The sequence below is a fragment of the Schistocerca nitens genome, chromosome 10, assembly GCF_023898315.1.
Source record: "Schistocerca nitens isolate TAMUIC-IGC-003100 chromosome 10, iqSchNite1.1, whole genome shotgun sequence".
Classification (NCBI taxonomy): domain Eukaryota; kingdom Metazoa; phylum Arthropoda; class Insecta; order Orthoptera; family Acrididae; genus Schistocerca; species Schistocerca nitens.
In genome coordinates, this window is record NC_064623.1 from 62,380,492 (window position 1) to 62,397,956 (window position 17,465).

The 17,465-nt window shown below is 38.0% G+C and overlaps 1 protein-coding gene and 2 long non-coding RNA genes across 3 annotated transcripts in view; 1 reads left to right on the top strand and 2 right to left on the bottom strand.

The window, feature by feature from the left end:
• The window catches only part of LOC126210081 (casein kinase II subunit beta), a 35,530-nt gene extending 31,849 nt beyond the window's left edge, over positions 1-3,681 (bottom strand). The window contains exon 1 of the mRNA XM_049939209.1: positions 3,657-3,681. The gene's annotated coding sequence lies outside the window, so the exon portion shown is untranslated. The remainder of the gene's footprint in view (positions 1-3,656) is intronic.
• On the top strand, positions 72-7,991 carry LOC126210083 (uncharacterized). Its single transcript, XR_007540606.1, has 4 exons — positions 72-4,035; positions 4,410-4,542; positions 4,628-4,775; positions 6,993-7,991. It is a non-coding gene; the product is annotated as an uncharacterized LOC126210083 (long non-coding RNA).
• Positions 7,992-9,951: 1,960 nt separating this feature from the next.
• On the bottom strand, positions 9,952-12,625 carry LOC126210084 (uncharacterized). Its single transcript, XR_007540607.1, has 3 exons — positions 11,279-12,625; positions 11,005-11,134; positions 9,952-10,326 (listed from the first exon to the last, which is right to left on the bottom strand). It is a non-coding gene; the product is annotated as an uncharacterized LOC126210084 (long non-coding RNA).
• Positions 12,626-17,465: the final 4,840 nt, after the last annotated feature.

Consider the following 17,465-nt stretch of genomic DNA (forward strand, 5'->3'; position numbering starts at 1 on the left):
ACAAATAAAAGCCCGATATCACATACTTAAATGTTCTGATATGAAATCATCGTGGTCTACTGGTCTAGTTGATGTCCCTTCTTTACCTTGACGAAAGAACTTATACTTTCAATTCAACAAAAATGGTTGAGATATCCGAAGGTAGATTGAAGACGCTTTTAACAGTGACATTTTTAACGGGCTTCATACTTGGATACAAAATGAAAGAATTTCGTTTATGGTGGCTACGAAGAAAACGAGACTTCCTAGCCAGTAAATTATCAGAAACGCAGAAAAAAATTGATGTGATGTAGCGTGGGATTGGTTGTTAATTGTTATTACCCATTAATGTGTGTGTTGTAAAGTGACATAGAAACATCAACGACTCTTCTGTGAAAGAAAGTCATTCGGTGCACGGAAAATGCAATGCAATTATTGGTGAAACACGTATTGTAGAACGTGTTGCGATTCCTATAAAGAAGACTGCACATTATAAACCATCTATCGTTCGACAGTCACTAGTTTCATTTGCTTCCCCTAAGTTATCTGATAGAGAAACGCAGATGTTTGTGACGTATTTAAGTTAAAAATACACATTTTTGCATGCATCATTATTTGTAAACACACAAGTGTTTTTTTATAATAAAATAATACTTTTCACTGTTATTACGTTTTAGTTTAATTCTCGAATTTCATTGTTATTACGTTTAAGCTTAATTGTCAGTTACAAGCATGCCAACAAAGCATGTATTCATTTATTTATTTCGTGTTCCATAGATCCATATGGGAACATATCCCTGGATATAGAACGAGTCAAGGTTTTTACAGATTATTGTTTTGTGCACAGATACATTGATCTTATCATTAGATTAAAGAAACTGTTAAGTTTAGCATATACCCTTACATATTAGTTAAGATACAGGACATCTGAAAGAATATACAGTCATACATAAATTTGGGTAAAATTGTTCTTAAGTTACACAGGCGCCATATACAGACATACATAAATTTTTGTATTGTATTAGTTACACTGTACTTACAGAGTATGATTAATCAATTGTAGAGGTCACACAGTAAGGTTTAAACACAAACAAGAGATTCTATGCATTTTTGCTAAGAAATTCATCAATACTGTAACAAGATTCATCTAAAAGGAACTGCTTCAGATTTTCTTTAAACTTTGGCATGTTTCCAACCAGTTCTTTAATGTGCGGTGGGAGGGCATTAAAAATCTTGGTGCCACTGTATAGAACCCCCTTCTGGACCATGCTTTTCGTTTTTAGTTCATAATGGATATCCAGTTTCCTTCGGGTGTTATAACTCTGGTATGAGCTATTGATTTTGAATAAGTTGCTATTTTTTTAAACAAAGCACATCAGGGAAAAAATATATTGGGCAGGTGTTGTAAGGATTTGTAGAGCTCTAAACAGATCCATGCACAAGGGCCTAGGATGTACTCCACACACAATTCTTATTGCTCGCTTCTGTGCATGGAACACTTTTTTTTGCTGTTGGTTGATTTCCCCAAAATATTATACCATAGGCCATAAGTTGGTGAAAATAGCCAAAATATGCACTTTTATTGTGCTAATTTCCCTAGTGTCTGAAATTATTCTTAAGGCAAACGTTGCTGAGTTTAGCCTTTTGCGCAGATCTTGAATATGGTGGTGCCACTTCATTTTGCTATCTATAAGCAGACCCAAGAATTTGGAGGACTCAACCTTCAAAATCTCATGCTAACCCATTTTTAGGTTCATTTCATTAGTAACATTTGTGTTAGAAGAGAAATGAATGTAATTTGCCTTTTTTAGGTTGACTGTAAGGCCATTGGTTTCAAACCAGTTTGTCAAATCTGCAAAAGCTTTATTTGCAGCCTCATTTGACACATTCCCTGAGAGATTATTAACTGATAAAGTGGTGTCGTCAGCAAACATGAGTATTTTCCCATATTCTGTATATAGTGCTAAGTCATTTATAAATATTAGAAAGAGCAGTTGGCCCAGTACTGAGCCTTGGGGTACTCCTGCAGTAATGGAGCCCCATTCTGAAGATACCTGGCCACCATGCAGTCCTTCCACGATTACTTTCTGCTTTCTATCACACAGATAGGATTCAAGCCACATGCCTACGGTTCCACCCATTCCTAGGGTCTTGGCTTTACTCAAGAGAATATGGTGACTTACAGTGTCAAAAGCTTTTGACAGGTCGCAAATTATTCCAACCGTCATGATATTATTATTTATGGCTTCCATAACATTGTCAACAAAGGCATGTATTGCATCCACGGTTGATACCTCTTTCTGAAAGCCAAACTGGCTATTTGCTGAGGATGTTATATTTACTAAGATGCTCAACCATTCTGCTATGCATCAATTTCTCTAGTACCTTGGAGAAAACTGAGAGTAATGAAATTGGTGAATAGTTTGTAGCCTCAGTCTTTTCTCCCTTTTTATAAATTGGTCATATAAGCCCATATTTTAGCCTGTCAGGAAAAACACCTTCTTCCAATGACGTATTACTAATATGGCAGGGGACTGTACTTATTTCTTTACAACAGTATTTCAGTAACTTGTTGGAAATATTTTCAACTCCAGCAGAATTTTTACATTTTAAAGACATAATTATTTTTTCTAATTCTATCACTGTAGTTTTTTGAAGATGCATCTCATCTATTTTGTTAGTTAAGGTGTTATGGAAGTATTCTGTAGCTTTCTTTACAGAACCCTGGCATCCCATTCGGTTGGTGACTGTTAGGAAATGATTGGGAGCATCCACCGAAAGGCTCCCAGTTCTTAAGCTAATCATTTCTGTGGCAGATAGGCTTTTCCCCATCTCGCTTTTAACATATTTCCATATGGTTTTCATTTTGTTATTTGATTTGTCAATTTCCTTTTTTAGATACATACTTTTAGATTTCTGGATCACCTTCCTTAATATCTTAGAGTACACTTTATATTGCCCCATCACTGCAGTATTGTTAGACTGTCTAGCTGAGGCATACAAATCTCTTTTTGTTTTACATGAAATTTTGATGCCCTGGGTAATCCATGGCTTAAATGCAGGGTTACATTGATTTTCTCTGACTCTTTTATGTAGAAAGACCTCTTCAAAAATATTTGATGTTAAATTAATGGCTCTGAGCACTATGGGACTTAACAGCTATGGTCATCAGTCGGTAAATTAATAAATACATTAAATTTTGTGTTGACATCTGCTGAGTTGAATACTTCAGACCAGTCAACTAACTGTAGCTTCTTACTGTATGTCTCAATTGTTTCTTTATTTATTGGTCTCACATTTTTCCAGATAGCTTTTGATTTTCTGTTAAGATTTAAATGGGGGATTGTCAGAAGTATAGCATCATGGTCTGACAGCCCATTTAGGACTTGACTGACAGTCAGGCTATTGCGCCTAGACTTATCAACAAACACATTATCAATTAGAGTACTGGAGTGGTCAGTTACCCAAGTGGGAAATTTAACTACTTGCATTAGATTGTAACAGCTCATCAGTTGCTCCAGCTCCATTCTGTCATAACTTTCATTTAGGAACTTTACATACATTAAAGTCACCTAGTATTATGACTGAAAAGTTTTTTCTGTACAATTTATCACAGATTGCAAATTCAGTTAACGTATTTTTGCCCTACTAGAACACATTTTTCAGTTTTCACTCACCAGAAATTAAATGGAAGAATGGAAGAAAGTTCTATGTCAGTTAAGCTGCTTACACATGCGATGAGGCAGCTAATGTTGAAGTGCACGCAAACGGGATACACCACGTCACGAGGCACAGCACAGCTGGCACACAGGATGAGCCAGTTAACGTGATCTTGAGCTCTCAGCGCTATCCAGCAGCAGTTGTTGAATTTATTTAGTGCGCGAAGCACACGTTTCACAAAGTGAATATGGATCAAACTCAATTAGCTGTGTTGGCTTTATTGGCTATTGTGGAAGATGAGCGGAGAAAACACCGCAGAAGTTAATGGACACGCCAGTGGATTCGGCAGCGCGATAATGGTAGAGGAACGATTCATATGCTGCACCATGAACTGAGGTACGTGCTAGTAGTAGTTGTTCAACAACACAAATTTGTCAGGCATTGAAGATTTGTGTTGGAAACTGTTAAAATATAGTGTCAACCTTCAGCTTTTGCATAAATAATTTTTTTAAATTTGTATACAATTGCCGGCCGGGGTGGCCGAGCGGTTCTGGGCGCTGCAGTCTGGAACCGCGTGACCGCTATGGTTGCAGGTTCGAATCCTGCCTCGGGCATGGATGTATGTGATGTCCTTAGGTTAGTTAGGTTTAATTAGTTCTAAGTTCTAGGGGACTGATGACCTTAGAAGTTAAGTCCCATAGTGCTCAGAGCCATTTGAACCATTTTTTGTATACAGTTACTGCCCTAATGTAACTTATTTTCTCACTTAGATTAGAAGACGCAGAGTTGTTTCGGAACTTCACCAGAATGGATGAAGACGTGTTTTCGAAGTTACTGAGTATAACTGGCAATGACATTTGCCGCCAAGACACCAACATGAGACAATTGATAAAACCGTTATCGGTAAGTATACTTTACATAAATCTTCGTTCATAACAAAAACATCCAGCGTGTAATGTTGTTTTGCTTATACCAGATTTTGTTGTAGACTGGCAGTCACTTTAAGATTTTTGGCGACTGGAGAAACGTTCCAGTCTCTGGATTATGCAACAAAAATTGCGCCATATACATTGTCAAAAATCATTCCAGAAACGCTGTAGGCGATTCTTAATAATCTGGAAAACAAGTGCATAAAGGTAATGTGTACCTTTCACGTATTTAGTACTAATTGGCTACGGTAATCCTACTATCAACTTTTGAGTGCGTTAGGAAGAGTAATGCTTTAAGTACATAGTGCTGTCCGATTTTTGTTGTGATCATGCTTATTTATTTTAATCCTCTCTCAGTAGTATATTAACCATGATATAGGGCTAATGAAAGTAGATAGCTCATATGTACATACACACAGAATATGTAATTATGTCTTTATGAGGGTAGGACAGCTGATCAGCAGTGACCTTACTGAAGAAATCATCCCAGAATTTCCCTTAAATGATTTAATCAAATCCAAATCAGGATAGCTGGACAGAGCAAACTCCATCCTCCCCCCATATGAGATCTGTGTGTTGAGAACTGCACTGCATCACTAGGTTGGTCTCTGTCATACAATGTTGTTTAAATAATTCACACTTTAAAGATAACTTATACAGTAATATGAAACATAGTTTATCACTCCACAAATTATGGAGGCTAAGGCCTAGATGAGGGCCAGCGGGAGTCTTGGCATGGCCCTGTTCTAGACTTTTACTCACTATGGACACCAGCTAATAACTCATCAACCAAACACATGCTGCTGTGCTCCATGCACTCCCTCCAGTTTGTTCAAAAAAGTGGTTCCATGCCCGTAGACATCAGCTACACCTCTTCATGTCCACTTGTAAAACTAAGTCAGCATCCCAGCATGATGAATGACATGTTGAGCTCAGGAGAAAGACATTACTATCATACACTTTAGGTCTAGGTAGATGATTTCTCTGTGAGAGTAGTACATTTGATCACTTAATGATACTATACGGTAATTGTTAATAGTGCAGTATGTGTTATTCCTGAAGTACATTTTAGCTGCCTCTTCTGAATGATGTATTTTAGAAATCTTTTTCCATCTCCTTGTGCAATGTACTGTACAATTTCATTCCCTGATAAAATTGTTTTGAGGTTTTTTGTTTTTCCTGCAACTCCACCATACCAGAGAAAACTGATTCATAAAATTTGCCAGTTCCTGGGAATTTTCTGTTTACTCCCATGATAAATTTGTATGTTATATCCAGGTATGTCTTTTTAGTTTTGTGTTTTCACACATCCCACTCAGATTTTTATTTTCTGCGGTGTATATTATTTTGTAACTGAATGGTTTTCTGTTCACCAAGCAGTACCAGTATCTGCAGTTTGAACCTATCATAGTTAGCTACGGAATGCCAAAAATTAGTTTCAACAAGGTGCATATGCATTGTTTTCCATATACACTTGATTGCTAAGTTTGAATTACCAATGCCCAAGAGAAAGTATGTATTTGAAGTTATGAGAAGATCCTTTTGTAGGCTGGCAGTTCTGCCAGCTTTACGGAGCCTGTTTTTTGCTTAATTAGTTGACAGTTATAATCAGAGATGCCAAAATCTCTCATAAACCTGTAGTTTTGCCTGAAGTACGTGGTCTTAAACAATGCTAGGCTTTTAGATACCCTAGTTGCAGTGTTCACCATTTGTGCCACAAGTGTTCACAATGTTCAGGAAGTATTCACTAATTTCACCATGAACACTAATTCTAATATTCATGACTTGTGTACATAAATTATTGTTCTTTGGGACTGAGCCTCTTCCCATGCCTTAACATATTGAAGAAAGTGTCCACATTACAGCGAGCGAGCAGTACATGCACAGACTGATTAACTTCCATTGGTTATCTAGCTTGGTTAGTTCAAAGGATACTGATTCGACCGTTTATCTGCGCTATATGCAATCAGATCTTCTACAGCTTTAAAATGTGTGCCATGTCTCTTTCCCCCTGTAAGGCAGCTAGATCTACAGTAGCAACTTCCACATTTGTATGCTGACAGCACTACATGCTGTATTTTTGTCCATATCAGTGGTCTCTAATGCGTACTACTTATAAGCTGTGCAAGGACTGTAGATCAGTGTGAAGCAGGTGTACTTATTAGTCATAGACTTCACATTTTGGAGAAGAATAGTAGCTATAAAGTGAATGACTTTAATGAAAGGGAACATCATGTTCTATTTTGGTGCTGCATGTTACAACTGTTCTTAGTAGACTGAATCACTTTATCTGGTGTTGAGAACTGTTTCTTTTTTGAGTAATTTAAAACTTTACAGTTTGCATTACCTATCTGGATTCTAAGATAGGACTTTACAAGACGTCCACTAATGATATTAATGTGCAATGGAAATATATTGTTTCAGATTCCAAACACGGCTAACGAGTGGAAGCAAGTAGCGCACTCATTCAATTTGCTGTGGCAATTCCCCCATTGCATAGGTGCAGTTGATGGTAAAAAGGTAACCTTCCAGGCTCCGAGAGCAGCAGGCGCCTACTTCAGAGACTACAAAGGCCACAACAGCATTGTGCTCCTGGCGGTTATTGATGCCCATTATAGGTTCTTATATACAAACATTGGTGCTAATGGTAGAGTTAATGATGTGGCAATTTTTAACCAAAGCAAACTATCAGAGGCCTTACAGAGCAATAACATGAATTTGCCGCCCCCTGAGAAAGTCGAGTGTTTCAATGGGCCTGACCTGCCATATGTATGTGGTAGACGATGCTTTTGCTCTCAAATCATATATGATGAAACCCTATCCAGAGAGAGGGTTGTCAAAAGAACAGAAGGTAAGCAGAGCCCGGAGACTAGTGGAGAATGCTTTCAGCATAATGTCAAACAAATTTGGAGTTCTACTAAGCCCAATTATTATATCACCGAATAAGGTTGACACAATCATCAGAACTTGCTGTGTTCTGCACAATTTTATTCTGGAGCAAAATCCCAGATGGTATGTGCCAGGAGACATACATAACATATCTATGGAAGGAATTCCAAGACAACATGGAAGGCATGCAGCTGCAGATGCATTGAAAGTCAGAGATGACTTCAAGATGTATTTCAACTCCATAGGTACTGTCCCAAGGCAAGAAGAGGCTGTTGATGCTGGGAGGTGGTGATGACAGTAGAGCTTTGGACAACTACACAATTATATGTATTTTATATCTGTTATGTAAGAAACTTTTTTTTTTAAATCATCAAATATTTCTGTTCTGCTATTTGTACTCAACTTCTATTGTGTACAGAAGTTGTAATCCAGAACTTAGTGTACTTTCCTGTACATAATACACATAATAAATGTTATTTTGTGAGCACCAGTGCCCAGTTGAGAAAAAAATTTAGTTTTCCATAACAATAAAGACTTACAGCAATTACTATGAAGTTGTGCTTATTGCTCAAAATTATACAGAAGAGTAAATATAATTAACAGTTACATCATAGTTGGTGGTAATTTCAATATTTATTCAGTCTCTAATAGCAATGATTTAAGGCACATAGTTACTGAATCCAACATTGGTTTGTTCCCTACCGTAACACTCCTGAAAATATTAGGAAGTGCTAAAGTGATCTATTTCATGAAATAGATTGGAGAAATGAGCTCATGAACTGTGTTCTGTTAGAACCAAACAGGATAAATACTCCTGCTGCTATTTTCTAAGATTTTGGTAGTACTTTTCCGTCTTATTCCTGATCCACACAAATAATTTACCAAAAACATTTAATTACTCTTCAAAAACTATTGAACTGTGGTATGCAGATACTGGTTAACAATAATGTACATATTAATAACTTAATTTTACCAGTTTACCGAGTTCAGCCACATTAAATCAGTAAGTTTTCATGGAATAATGCTTTGGGGTCACTCTTGGCTCAAAAATGTGCTGTAAGAGTAACACCTGGTGCATCATTTATGATCTTGTAGGAATTAAGGAGTGGGGCTGCATAGTATATTCCCTTGAGAATTTTATTGAAAGCTACTGCAGTTCAAAAGAAACAACAATGTACAAAATTACAATACCAGAAGGGAAGCTGACTTTCATTACTCAATATTAAGGTTGTCTTTAGAACAAAGAAGTGTTGCACAATGCTGCGACAAAAATTGATAACTTACCCAGCAATACAAAATGTCCGACAGCAAATTAAAATTTTAAAGCAAACTAAAGTTTCTCATGCACAACTATAATTTGTAAAAGGTGGTGGGCAGGAATTGCCTTTTTGTTTTAAACAGTCTTTATAAAATGTCCAGCATATTGCCATATTTCAAAACTAATTTACAATGTGTATGTAAAAATCACTTTTTCTACATCACTACAATATTTCGTGCAAGGGATCCGCGGACCATGAAACTAACCGGTATTTGTTTTGGGTTAAAGTTACACCTATTTCTTTTGGAATATAAAAGTTAACAGCTCAGTAGTGTTAACTTTTCTTGGCTATATGGAGGTGTTGCCTAACAGTCCCTATGACAGTTTTCATTATTCTTTGTGAGAATGACTAAGGTGAACTTGAAGCCTATTACAGGTGTAAAATTTTTCCGTCACTATTTACTTTATTAAATTAAGTTTATCATTGTTTTGGTATGTATTGCATTAGCAATTATTTGCTGTTCCATTATTAATCATTTGTTGTTGTTGTTGCTGCTGCTGGTTATGAAGATGACTAAACCTCAAGGTAGGACACTGCCTCTAAGTACTGATGATACTCATGTACAAAATGGGTAACATAAAATATTGAGGCTGAAGTCTACAGTTATCACTTATGACTTTAAAAAAAATCTGTGCTGAGAGTGATGATTTGAAATGTGTAACAACTATACTCACACTGCCATTCCCAAATGATAACTAAAAAATTAACCTACTTGTCTTTCAAAATTCTACACTAAAAATGGGAGTTGTGTAAGCACACATAAATTGTGGAGTCATACTTTCACTTTTAGACTGATTTACTTTTCTAAACACACTGCCAGCAGTGGTCTTCAATGTACATATGAATTGTGCAGCTACTTTTACAACTTTCACTAATGTGCTTTTAAAAGTTTGGTCCCATAGTTATGGTACAAAAATATAGCATTTAATTTAGCATGTATCACTTTCACTTTTATGATGCAACTCACACCACTGATGGAAGAATACAAGAAAATATGACTAATACTACCCACACCTTACCATCGTTCTTCATACTGATGGGATTTAATGTGATTTGGTAGCACAAAGGTACATAACTGCTGCTGCTGACAGTATTTTGGTAAGCCACACATATGAATAGGCTAGGCCTACTCTCAGATCTCTATGGGTTGGTAAGAAAATAAGATTCGCTGTGGGTTCCATGAAAAAATGATTAGATACCATTTATTGATTGAGAACAGCCTCATACACAAGTTGGAGAATTTGTTGTTTAACTAACATTCTTGTTTTGTGGCTTCTAATGGCCTTCATCTCAGTGGACAAATATTTCACAAATATGTCAACATCATCACTATTAGTCCGTAATCTTTCAGCTATTAATTCCTCACTCCATGTCCTTCTTTTTGGTGAAGAATTACTTGCTGCACCACTCTGTCCTATACTCAATGTAGTTACTGGCGAAGATACTTCAGCTATTACTTCAGTTTCTTCACTGAAATCTATATCATTCTCCACCATCATGTCATGTGTGGAAGCTCACACAGCATTATTATCGACTGAGCTTTCATCCATCTGAAATACATAAAACAACTCAGATAAAAGTATCCAGCTTTGTATTTTAGGGTGATGTAACAAAAATTACTTTTTATGAGCATGTGACAAACTCACATTGATATCAGTAACCACCAGCAGCAGAAGAATGCATTAGGATGGGTTAGCTATGTTGCCAGACAACATCCCAATCATATTTTTAAAAAATATTAAAGACGGAAACTCCAAATGAAGATTAGGCTAGTTGAAAGTAGTAATCCTTACACTCCTGCTACTGGTGAGTATTAAAGTCAACCAATGAACAACATTACCACGTAACAGGTTAAAAAGAGGCCTATGCAGATTTGACAGTGAAATACAGACAGAAACTTCAAAACAATTACAGATTCACTTTCAAAGAAGAAAATTCTCGACAAAGTAATATTTCCGTCCTCTCTTCTGCACTCTCAACACACGAAATGCTTCAATTATATATTACACTTGATGCTACTACGTAAATAGACGCAACATTTAACAATCAGGCTACTTGCATCTTACATAGAAAAGTACACTATACACAACACATTTATTTCCAAATGCCAAATAGTATGCAATTCGAACATAACTACATGAATAACGGGGAAATATTTCCGTGCAGTTAACAGTGTTTTCAGAATACCAAACACTAGGACAAAATCGGTTTTAAGTAAATGTACAAACCTGAAAAATACAACTGTTCAGTTGATGGTGAGGATGACGACGATAATGGTGTTGCCACGCTATTGCGAGGAATGTAGTGTTCTTCCAGAAATTTTTATCTGTGAAAGTACCACAAAGCAGGCGTATACACCTGAAAAACGATTGAAAACAAATTATGAAATGTGCTGTACGGTACTTCTTTCCCAGGTCAGAGTGTACTATCGAATACTGGTATTAAAGTTATTAGAAATTACCAAGTTATTAATAATCCACTAGATGAACGGTGAATACTTACATCATCTGTTCCAACTCCGCTTCTCATACTCTCTTTCCATTTTCTATTCTGAACATTCATGTTCCTCATGTTGTAAAACTTTGTTTGGCAATCCTTTGGACTAGAAGGAGTTGGCCAGTAGTAAGTTTTTCAGGCTCCTTTTAAACTGATCTTTATTTCTAACTAAATTTTTTATGTTTCCTGGCAAATTATTGAAGATGAGTGTTCCTGAGTAGTGGACCCCTTTTTGAACTATAGTAAGTGCTTTTAAGTCCTTGTGCAGATCATTTTTGTTCCTGGTATTGTATGTATGAACTGAGTTGTTTGTTGGAAAAAGAGATACATTATTTACGACAAATTTCATTAAGAACTAAATATACTGAGAGGCAGTAGTTAGTATGTCCAGTTCTTTGAAGAGGGATCTGTAGGACGTCCATGAATTTACTCCACAAATAATACGTATTACACGCTTTTGGACTCTGAAAACTTTTGTTTGACTTCAAGATTTACCCCAAAATATTATCCAATATGACATTATGGAATGAAGCTTTTTTTTCATTTTTATGTTGCCTATGTCTGCTAACACTCGAATTGCAAATACAGATTTGCTAAGGCCTTTCTGCAGTTCTGTGGTGTGCTCCTCCCAACTGAATTTATTATCAAGTTGTAATCCCAGGACTTTTAAGACTGTCAACCTCGTATGTATGGGTCCATTTTTCCCCCACTTCTTTTCCGCATGTGCACACAATGCAATTGGGGTTCGTACAACTGCTGCGGTTAATAACAAGTTGTTGTCAGCCATCTTGAACTTGGACGAAAAATTTGATGACAGTGTAATACCTAGTGATGGGGAGCTCGTGAATGAGTCGTTCAAATGAACGCTTCACTTCAGTGAAGTGTGAACTAACCACTCAATTTCAATGAACTGGTACTTCAAACTCGTCACAGATAGCACACTCCACACTTTTTTCTAGTTCACTCACTCTCTTCCCCTCTCCCACTACATCGGTGCTACGTCACTCACTTCACTTCAGTCCTCCCTCTGTTGCCTGTCGACGAATCGCGCGGAGTTTGTGGGGAACGATAGGTTTACGACGGGTTGGGTGGTGAGGGGCGAGGGGAAGGCAGCGTCAGCTGCTACGTGCAGTGCTGACATTACTCGTGACTATTTGTGCAGCTATACTTCGCGTCTACGGGTAGCCTACGTTGGCAGCGCTTGCAGACAAATGAATATTAAAGATATAAACGAAGGGACTGGCTGTGTGAGCACGCACAGCCAACATGAAAATAAAAGGGATTTTACCTGAAATCGTAACAATGACTACAGGTGACAGTTTACGTTTTAAATCTGGAGGGTTATTATTCTCAACAAAAATAAAATCTACAGGAAAACTTCTGAATAATTACTTAACGTAGGTATATAGACTGTGACAGTGGTAAACATACTCATTCTATTTTGGATTAAATTTTACAAGGAACATAAAATTGGACTGCATTTCGTTGGTAGCCCTATTTTTCAGTTCATGAATACAACAAATAATATTTCATTTGGCAGATAAAGACTTTTTTGGATGCTTCATGAGAAAATTTCGAGCAAGATTAAATGTAATACCTTCCTTATATGTGACAGGCTTCTCTGTTTATCTTTCCTTTGTCCCCTTCGACCATGCTCTATTTAAGTTAACTCAGACGTTGTAAGAGCGTAAAACGTTGCGTGCACGTTACTGCATAGTTCGGCCATCTGTTGGTAAAATTATGAAGTATTACGAAGCTTCATTGTACGAGCGAGGCGAAGCGAGCGTAGCAGCGGCTGAGCGGCGAACTGGGCAACTTCGACAGGCTTCCGTACTTCACGAATGAACTACTTCATTTGAACGCTTCACGGCAAAGAGTGAAATGAATGAAGTAGACATCTTCAATTTTTGTGGTCCTGTCCTCCTCAGTTGCGCGTAATACTACGGTATATAGATAATTTTCACTTATGGACCGTCTGACAGCAACTGAATAAAACACAATTTTAGTGCCATACGCGTTTCGCCTTTATTTTCTGCAAGGCATCATCAGTGGCCTGGAATATGTACATATGTTAGCTATTTTATTTACATTTTTGTCACTGTGCCTATAGGTTATAAACAGTTCTGGTGGTTGGTATTTCCTATTAAGTAGTAATGTTTTGAACTGTACTTAGAGGTTGCGTAGACAGTTTCTTACATATTACGCTCCTGTTGCATTTTTGGTGTTGTTCTTCTTCCTATGAGCGCCGATTTGCTGTTTTTTCCGCATTCCACAGCACTATGCACTGAACGCTTGTTTTTATGCAATGTTTTAGTTTCTGTTGCCGACTGTCAAATGTTTTTGCCAAAGATCGAATATTACTACCAAACTTATGAGTGTAACTATTGAACTATCTGTGGTCTGTTCGTGTGTGTGTGTGTGTGTGTGTGTGTTTTTTGGTGTCGTATTAATTTAATTTAATTTCACTGGAATGAACGAGTTCGACCCATCTCTAGTAATACCCCTTGTAGCGCTACATCAAAGATCTTTGTCAAATATATTGGACGGAATATTGGATCACATCTTTGATCAAATCTTTGACAAAGAAATTTGATAGTGTAATACCGGCCTAATACCCCTTCTACCCATGGAGGTATAAGGAGGGGAGATGCCATGACGTCACAAACTTGAAGCCGACAGAAACCGAGCTCCGCCATTGCAGTTTGGTCAAAAGACTCGTTTCCGATTGTGCTACTGTGTAGAGCTGCGGAAGTTTTTTTTCATTTTATAATGCCGGTTTGCGTTGTTTACGGGTGTACTAACCGTTGGAATAGTGCTACCAAGTTAAAAGGAATCACGTTCTATGCGTACGTGGCCCCGTTCGTAAAATATTTGTCGTTTATATTCGTGAGACGTGCGGCCTTGTTTACGTTTCGTGAAACTGTTTTCTTCTTATTTTATTTCAGATTTCCGATCAATGAAGCTCGTAGAGCTTTGTGGGTTCATATGGTAAGAAGGAAAGACTGGATACCTAACAAATGGAGCAAAATATGTTCCCAGCATTTTCGAGAAGAAGATATTGACCGAACTGCAGTTTCGAGTGTTCGGATCAGGGAAAATGCTGTACCATCAATTTTTCCTGCCTTTCCACCTCACTTACAAAAGGTAGTCTATGTGAAATCAGCATACTTATTCTGAATTCCTGTAAAACTAGGAAATAAACGTACAATGCCAGAAAGTATGAATGTTTTAATTAGGCTTCTAATTTCAGTTGTTTTTGTCTATAACCAGTAACATTTGCGGATTACAGTGGAGTTATTCCATGTAACAATATTTTCATAGTTTTATCACATTTTTGGGCGTAAATTTCTATTTTTTTCATGAGAGTTTCTGTGTTTTGTGTAATTTTATTTCTGTGTAATAAGACTTCAGGCATTAAGTCAAGTTATAACTGCCATAATGTGCTCTTCCTCTTTGTCATATTTAATTTTACTTCTTTCGTCCGTTAATTACTTAATCATCCATTTTGGAAAATTTGAACAAGTTGAATCAGTATTCTTTGATAATAGTTTCACACCTGTAAGCATTGGTATCTGTAGTGAAAGAACACTACTTAAATGCCCCAGTAACAGCATTGCATTTACTCTTGTTATGGGCAGTGACAAATTATCATATTGGAAAAAAGTGCTTAATTGTGTAAGATAGTTTGTCTAATATATCATATGTTCAAGTGTATGTTGCTACAATATCAAAACATACAGTGGATCAAAACCACCTAATTGGCACTTTCTTACTGCACTGAGAGTACATCGACACCCCCCCCCCCCCCAAATGCAGCTTTTCATAAAGGCAGGTTTCTTATCCCCTCACATCCACAGGTGTTTCTGTACTGTCATTGTAGTGCAAATGAATAGTAACAAGTCCAATCAGAATCTACAAATATTGTAAATGCATTATGGAATGCAAATAATTATAAGTAGGCTGTAAGGTGTAATTGAACAGTTTTTATTTGTTTTCAGTCTTTGTTTTCTGTAGGAACAGAAGAAGAGATGACCACCAACACAAAGGCAGCAGACATCAAAATGTACAGTTAATTTAACTTCTACATGCAGAACTCAAGATGAAGCCACTACCAGTGGCTTTCAGGCTGAAGCTTCTCATCCTGCTAATCCCACCATACCATTGGATGTAAATCCTGAAGAAACACCAATAGTGAGGAACCTTGAGAGGGATGTGTCTGTGCTGCTGACAAAAAATGAAAATTATAGGAAGAAAGTCAAAGTTCTTCAGCAATCCAAGTGGTGTTTAATAAAAAAAGTGGCATGTTTGAGTACAGTGATGGAAGAACTGAGAAAAAAACATTTTGTGAATGAAGACAGTCTAAGTGTTATTGCAAGCATACCTGGAACGCACAAGCAGCTGTTGCAACGACAGGCAGCAAAGGCAAACTGTAAGAGTGTACCTAGAACTTACAGCCCTGAGCTACGTTCGTTTGCTCTTACCTTAAACTTTTATTCCCCACAAGCGTATAAATACGTTAGACGCTGCTACGACACGTGTCTGCCACATCCGAGAACACTAGCAAGGTCGTACCAGGGTGTGGATGGTGCTCCTGGCTTTACCACGGAGGCATTTGCCATTATTAAAGCAAAAGCTTCTCATCAGGACCAGACTAATAAAATTCTATGTAGTTTGTTAATGGATGAAATTGCAATCAGGCAACACATAGAATTTGACGGAACACAGTATTATGGGTACATAGATATGGGGTCCTCTGTTGCTATGGATAGTTTACCTGTAGCTAAAGAGGCCTTTGTATTAATGTTAGTTGGAATTAATGGGGCATGGAAGTTACCAGTAGGGTATTTTTTTAAATGTGGATTGACTGGGGAGCAGAAAGCTCATTTGCTTAAACAATGCATTAGCCTTGCTAGTGCCTGTGGCATTCAAGTAGTGTCTCTCTCGTGTGACGGTTGTGCCTCCAGTATGTCTATGGCCAAATGCTTGGGGTGCAATACTGACGTTGATGGATTAAAGATCACCTTTTTTGTTCAGGGTAACAATTTTGAAGTTGCATTTCTGTTAGATCCACCCCATATGCTAAAACTTGTAAGAAATGCATTAGGGGAGAGAAAACATTTTTGGGATGGGCAAGGTAATGTAATTTCATGGTACCTATTTGAACTACTGCATAAGTTACAAGTGAAAGAAGGTCTCCACTTAGGCAACAGCATTACGAGTAGCCACATCAATTTTGTGAATAACAAAATGAAAGTTAGGTTAGCAGGCCCAGCTGCTCAGCACTTCTGTGGCAGACGCAATGCAGTACTGCTGCGATATGAAGATATCAGGCTTTGAAGATGCTTCTGCTACAGTAAAATTTATAAGGATATTCAACTGCCTGTTTGATATATTAAATTCCAGAAGCCTTCTGCAGAATAAGTGGAAGCAGCCTCTGAATGTTCATAATTTCAAGGTTGTTAAAGAATTTTTAATGGAGGCTCAGACATACACTCCTGGAAATTGAAATAAGAACACCGTGAATTCATTGTCCCAGGAAGGGGAAACTTTATTGACACATTCCTGGGGTCAGATACATCACATGATCACACTGACAGAACCACAGGCACATAGACACAGGCAACAGAGCATGCACAATGTTGGCACTAGTACAGTGTATATCCACCTTTCGCAGCAATGCAGGCTGCTATTCTCCCATGGAGACAATCGTAGAGATGCTGGATGTAGTCCTGTGGAACGGCTTGCCATGCCATTACCACCTGGCGCCTCAGTTGGACCAGCGTTCGTGCTGGACGTGCAGACCGCGTGAGACGACGCTTCATCCAGTGGCACGGGATACATGCGGACGTGCATTGTCCTGTTGGAACAGCAAGTTCCCTTGCCGGTCTAGGAATGGTAGAACGATGGGTTCGATGACGGTTTGGATGTACCGTGCACTATTCAGTGTCCCCTCGACGATCACCAGTGGTGTACGGCCAGTGTAGGAGATCGCTCCCCACACCATGATGCCGGGTGTTGGCCCTGTGTGCCTCGGTCGTATGCAGTCCTGATTGTGGCGCTCACCTGCACGGCGCCAAACACGCATACGACCATCATTGGCACCAAGGCAGAAGCGACTCTCATCGCTGAAGATGATACGTCTCCATTCGTCCCTCCATTCACGCCTGTCGCGACACCACTGGAGGCGGGCTGC